Source organism: Syngnathus scovelli, chromosome 19 (genome assembly GCF_024217435.2).
Source record: "Syngnathus scovelli strain Florida chromosome 19, RoL_Ssco_1.2, whole genome shotgun sequence".
In the NCBI taxonomy this organism is placed as follows: Eukaryota; Metazoa; Chordata; class Actinopteri; order Syngnathiformes; family Syngnathidae; genus Syngnathus; species Syngnathus scovelli.
In genome coordinates this window covers 9,825,231-9,831,927 of record NC_090865.1, presented here as the reverse complement: position 1 = coordinate 9,831,927, position 6,697 = coordinate 9,825,231, and the positions used below count along the sequence as shown (strand labels likewise).

Here is a 6,697-nt window from a genome sequence, read left to right as displayed (position 1 = left end):
AGAGAGTGCCGCGTTGACCACTGCGCATGAAGAAATAACCACCTGCAACGTTTGGTTTAGGTTTTGGGTGCATTTTTAATTTTATTGCTTAAATCGCATTTTCTCGTCGAGCTGAGCACGTTTTCAGAAATGAGCTCCTCCCGTCACTCTGGTTGGGTGCGCATAGTAAAAAGTGCTCTTGGCAGCTAGAGAGTGCCGCGTTTGTTAGAGATTTGCTCACTCCAACTTATTTTGCAAGAACCACGCAGGGAGACAGGCAAGTTCCTTTAGACACCTGCAGGTGGAGAGATCACTCGTTGAAGGAGTGAAGTCTGAAAGGTCTCCTTCCTGCAAGGGCATATTTATTAAGAGAAACAGAGTGGGGGTATGGGTAGGCTGGCTAAAGCCCTTGCCCTCTAGTCTAAACATGTCAGGGGATGTTTTATGACCTTGTGATAAGGAGGACAAGGTAAGGTATTTATTACCTGTTGCACTCCAACATAATCCTACGATAAAGATAACCTGGAAAACCCTAACATCTCCCTCCTGTTTTATCATATGATTATGCTACCCCAAACAACAAAGACAAGTAAGAAAAAAACACATATATATGTATAATGAAGAAAGAAGAATAGGAAAAATAAAAACAACAAACAATGATAGCAACACTTTCCAGTGAAGATGAGGCATTACCTTAATACCCCAGATCAAACTTATTGTGTAAGCGAAAAACCTGCTGGCCAGATGTTATTAGCAGGAAAATTCTTACACGGTCCCTTTGCCTTAAGGCGACCAGAATGCTATCAATAAAAAAAACAAAAACACAGAAACAGTACATCATTGTATCCATCACTTGTGAAGCATTTTCGGTGGTCAAATCGTCAAGTTTCTGTAAAACATGCTCAACAGAACAGCATCTACGCAATCCACGTCTCATTATCATTATCACATCTGTCACGTCTAAGAAGTTGTATATGTGCCCGTGTTTTCGTCAGCTGATGATGTTCTAGTCTGTAGGTGAGGTCTGTCACACACACCGGCGCACACACTCGTGTCCAGTTGGCAGGCAGCATCGGACAACTCTTGTGACCACAAAACCATGATCCGTACTGAACAGGCACGTGCACTCATAGGATGCAGGTGAGGCAGTGCCTCTGAACTTCTGAATGAAGTAGGTCCCGTCCGATGGTGCAGCCATGTTGGTAGTAGAGCCCTCACACCTTGAAAACGGCTCTCTCATCCTGGCACACAGCGGTGATGTCCAAAGCTCCCATCCAGTTTCCTCCTGGAGAGCAGTCATCGTTAATGCATTTGTGGGTCCTGCAACCTTGGGTGCAACATGTGTAGTCAGCAAGACTTGGAATGGTCCCTCCCGTCGTGGCTGGCCCAGTTCCTTCCTTTAATGACCTCGATGTAGACCCAGTCTCCTGGATTGATGGGGTTGTCGACCTGTGAGGAGGAAAGATCAAGCGGCAGTAAATTTGTCTTTGACACAGTTTGAGCGTCCTGATCATATAATCTGCCAAGGACTGCTCTTCATCTGTTGTTTGCAACTCTCGTAGTCAATTGTAGTGCCCATTTAACTGGCAAATAGGAATGTTTGCGGGAAGAGTTTGAACACTTCCTAATGATTCCCTTTAACCAAAAACTATTTATGACAGGGGCGTTCCCATTTATTGCCTCCTGGTTTAAAAGAGATTGTCTTACCCATGCCTTCTTTCTCCTCACACGCTCGCATCCACACAGGGTGTGAACACACACACACACACACGCACACGCACCCACGCAGACAAAGAGATTCTAATCCATCTCTCATGTAGCTTCTCTTGATAGAATCTCCTATCGGTAACTGTATAGCAGACGTTTTAGCATATAATCCCATACTCTGCTCTCTCACTTCTACTTTTCCATGTCGGTGCAGTCGTAGGTGGCCCCTATTGCAGTCATTGTCTTGTTAACTGTTGCCTTGTGACTCCTATGCATGATTGTGTGAATGTCAAAAATTGAACGTACCTAACTTTCTGACCATCCAACCTCCACTGTGGTGCAAAAAACTTACTATTGTATTGAGTAGGTACATTGAGCAACCTAGCTTCCTCCTGACTGCCAAATGTCCTGTTCTAAAATTTATATAACTCGACCTCTACGTCTTAAGCTTGATGAGCCAAAATATAAGATCTTGCTCTTGTTTCCTACCGTTTTAGCCTATTTGTTTTATCCAAATCCGTTCAATCTCTGATTATAATCTGTAGCCCTACGTATTTTTCAAATTTTTATTTATTTATTTATTTATCAAATCTCCTCAGTTCTGTCAAACTCAGTGCACAATGAACCTCCCTTCCACTTTGAACCAAGCTCCACCAAATTTGGGAACGCCGTAGCAAGGAGTGCGATTTGGTTGTCAGACACTCCAAGTCCATATCTTTTTGCCGCACTTCACCCTATCAAGTTGGTGTTCTTTTGTTGTTGCTTCAGAGCGACCCCATCCATCACTCTTGAATGAGTCCATTGTTCAAATGAGTCAATTTTCATCATTGTGAGTTCCTCCGCTTTTCACTGTCTTTTCTCGTCCCCGAGGATGTTGTCTTTCCTCCGGAGTGTACTTGTCCTCCTCCAAGCACAACAGCAGTCTTTTCTTGTCCTTCGCCAAAGGTCAAAGGTGCTTCAGAGCCAGGCACCATTTTGTGGTTGTTCACGGCTGCAGGCGAAGTCTTGGATTGGGTTTCAGGGGCCCTGACACTGAGAATGACAGGCTGGTTTGAACACTTGTAAGACTATTTCCAAATGTAGCTGCTTCCATCAATTTGCTGGTAACATTTATTTACCAAACTTCAAATTCTCCTAATAACAGCGGTCTCGTTTTTATATCGTAAATCCTGCAACTCATCCTATTTTTGAGCTACATTTTATCTATAGTTCCAATTTAATCGGACAGTATGTTGTCTTCAGTATCATTATTGAAAATCAACTCATCGAGGTCTGCTTTCCACATCAAGCCCTGATCTGTATGTCTTGACCTCTCACATGTTATTGTCATGCTTGCTCAAAAATGTGACTTAGAGTATGGTGCTGTGAATTCTCAATCTCCCCAATGAAATTGGATCCCACCTCGTAGTTCTTATCGTTCTCATGTTCCTGTTAGCCTGCAATTGTCCAAATCAAAAATGTTTTCTTTTAACTGTCTTTCTTTTGAACCTCTAAATCTCTCGTGTTGCTAACCTATCTACACCAGAACAAAAAATTTACCACAATATAACACCAAATGTATTCGAAAATTCATTGTCATAAAGTGTTGTATTATTACTATCTTCCACTATCTGTCCTACTCACTCCCCCCCCTTTTGAGGCTTGGCAACGCCCATGCCTCACACCTTGACAAACGTTTTGGGAGAATGCGTTCTTTACTACATACGATTCCATCATCATTTAATTTGACTTTCTTTCCAAAACGCTTCTCAATTTCTCAGTTCACACATCTTCTACATGTGTTACTGGTTCTCCAGTTTTTTTTCTAGTTAATTATCAATCCAAAAGCTACGTGTTTCTTTCTAACATTCAACCTGCTCAAAATCACTCTTTCATCAAAGTCGCTCTACTAATTTTCTATAGTAGTCACCAACAACTTCAACCATTCAACCTGTAATTTCTTTTCATTCAGGCTATCATTCATCAATGTTCATTTGCATCTCACACGCAGTCTCCAAAAAGGAGTCTTTCTATCACATTGGTCCCAATTCATCCAAGCTCACCACACAACATTCATATATCATTTTCAACTTAGCTTTCCTGGTAGAACAATCCATCAATTCAAAAAAAACTTAACTAAAACAAACAACTGGCAAATTAATCTGAATTTTTTCTTTGTTTTTAAATTTGAAGAACTCAATCTCTCAGATTTAGCTTGCATTTAGAATTTTGCATAATCTTATAACACAACCAATCAATTATTCCTATTAAATGTAGCATTGCAAAATCTTAAATTCACAATTTAGCTTCTTCCAATTCCTGAAAGCATGTTCTGTCATTTTTTTTTTTTTTCCGAATTTCTCATGTGGGCTCGACACTTTACATGCACTAGTGTGGATTAGTTTCTGCTTGCAAACAGATTTCTTTTTCCTCTCATTTTTATCTTTCAAAATCATTTCTGTTCTGCGGTGCAAATTGGATAGACCACAGTCTAGCAAATTTTTTTTATACTAAAACTTTAGCCAATGTTCATCATTTTAACATATACGCACACACATGCACAGCTCTCGCATGCAAAAGGTAGTTCCCAGCAACAATGATTCGTCACAGGCTGGCCATTTCCTGTGGTCGATCATGAGCTGGTCCCTCCCATGCACACGAGGACAGCACATTCTAATTTTATTTATTTATCTTCTAGAAGCAAGTTGCATTTATTTACCACTTGATTTGCGTATTTTAACTTTAGTGTAACACAATTTGAGCTCTAGTCATTTGTAATTTGGGCATACAAACAGCATTGTCATACTTCTTGGATGGACAGGATTTCTAATAATCTAAAAAAAATTCTAATAATCTGACAATGACATGTTTTGCTGTCATATGGGCATCTATTCTTTCTTTCTCTGTATGAGCATAAGCGGTCAAAGAGGAGGAAGCTTGTCATGCTAAAAATGAGGCTTTTCCTCTTTTCCTTCCTCCACCCTTTGATTGACATTGTTTTGCAAAACGACACTCTCGTGCGAAGTGTCCTCGTCTCCCACAGTTCCAACAGTTGTCAGAATCTCGTGGGGGTTTTGAATTATATGGCGGCCTGCGACCTTGTTGGTATCTAACTCTTCCTCTGCCCCTTTGGGAACTTTGGAAGAAGATCGTTGTATCTTCATTTAGATCATTATCATCATCTAGATGAAATACATCAGAACTTTTGCCTTTCTCAATCCCTTTATCAGCGTCTCCGGGCCACTGCATGTTTTTTGTAAACCAAGCAGTGTCCGCTTCCACCAAGTGTTTCCTCACCCAACTGCCCATTTCAGGGCGGAAATTAGTGAGGAGCGCATTTTTAAGCTGTTGTTGATAAGCACTCTCAGCTGTATCATTGAATGGGATGCCACTATGCACCCTGAATTCTTTTTCAAATCTCAATTGAATGGCGGCCTCATCACTTTTCAACTTTCTATCTTTTGTCTTTTGGATTCGTTCTCATCTCTTTGTGAAGATTTCAACCACACTCTAGCACTTCTACCACTTCAGCATGTATTACATACAATTAAGAAATCTACTTGCCATGAACTTCTCGTTTTAAAGAAGAGCAGAGCAAGAGATTTACCGTTCTTATTTCCCATCTTAATTTTAGTAGCTTAAGGTTTTACAATTTTTTTTCAATTTTTTTTTTTTTTTTCTTTGAGGATCCTCAATGCAGGTTTAAATTGACCTTCCAACAGATTACTAGCCTGTTTTATTGCCATGGATCAACGCTAGAACTGCTTTTTAGTCAATTTATCCTACCCGTCACACACTCAATCACACAAACTCCAGCGCTTTTTTAGGCCTCATGGCTCGGACAAACCAAAGCCGTATCTCATAGCTCGGATAAACCAAAGCCGTATCTCATAGCTCGGATAAACCAAAGCCGTATCTCATAGCTTGGACAAACCAAAGCCGTATCTCATAGCTCGGACAAACCAAAGCCGAATCTCATAGCTCGGACAAACCAAAGCCGAATCTCATAGCTCGGACAAACCAAAGCCGAATCTCATAGCTCGGACAAACCAAAGCCGAATCTCATAGCCCGGACAAACCAAAGCCGTATCTTTAGCGCTTTAACTTACTTGTCCCCTGGTTCGTTGCACCGCCGGATCCCGTCAATCCACCTCTGTCAGACGAAGGCAGACCTAAGATGCTGGCCCAGCGAAGAATTCTCTTCCCAGGACTTTCTTTTCCAGGTCCTCCTAGTGGACGCTGGCTTGTCGACAATGCAGCACGTCCTCCTTCGCCGGTCAGATGGTGGGTATGAGGATCCCGGGTTTCGGCACCAAAATGTTAGAGATTTGCTCACTCCAACTTATTTTGCAAGAACCACGCAGGGAGACAGGCAAGTTCCTTTAGACACCTGCAGGTGGAGAGATCACTCGTTGAAGGAGTGAAGTCTGAAAGGTCTCCTTCCTGCAAGGGCATATTTATTAAGAGAAACAGAGTGGGGGTATGGGTAGGCTGGCTAAAGCCCTTGCCCTCTAGTCTAAACATGTCAGGGGATGTTTTATGACCTTGTGATAAGGAGGACAAGGTAAGGTATTTATTACCTGTTGCACTCCAACATAATCCTACGATAAAGATAACCTGGAAAACCCTAACAGCGTTGACCACTGCGCATGAAGAAATAACCACCCGCAACGTTTGGTTTAGGTTTTAGGTGCATTTTTAATTGTATTGCTTAAATCGCATTTTCTCGACGAGCTGAGCACGTTTTCTGAAATGTGCTCCTCCCGTCACTCTGGTTGGGTGCGCATAGTAAAAAGTGCTCTTGGCAGCTAGAGAGTTCCGCGTTGACCACTGCGCATGAAGAAATTACCACGTGCAACGTTTGTTTTAGGTTTTGGGTGCATTTTTAATTGTATTGCTTAAATCGCATTTTCTCGTCGAGCTGAGCACGTTTTCAGAAATGTGCTCCTCCCGTCACTCTGGTTGGGTGTGCATAGTAAAAAGTGCTCTTGGCAGCTAGAGAGTGCCGCGTTGACCACTGCGCATGAAGAAA

General features: G+C 41.9%; 1 long non-coding RNA gene across 1 annotated transcript; it reads right to left on the bottom strand.

Moving 5' to 3' along the window:
- Positions 1-261: 261 nt before the first annotated feature.
- LOC125987076 (uncharacterized) lies at positions 262-6,293 on the bottom strand. The gene is made up of 2 exons (XR_011085863.1): positions 3,617-6,293; positions 262-3,539 (listed from the first exon to the last, which is right to left on the bottom strand). It is a non-coding gene; the product is annotated as an uncharacterized lncRNA (long non-coding RNA).
- Positions 6,294-6,697: the final 404 nt, after the last annotated feature.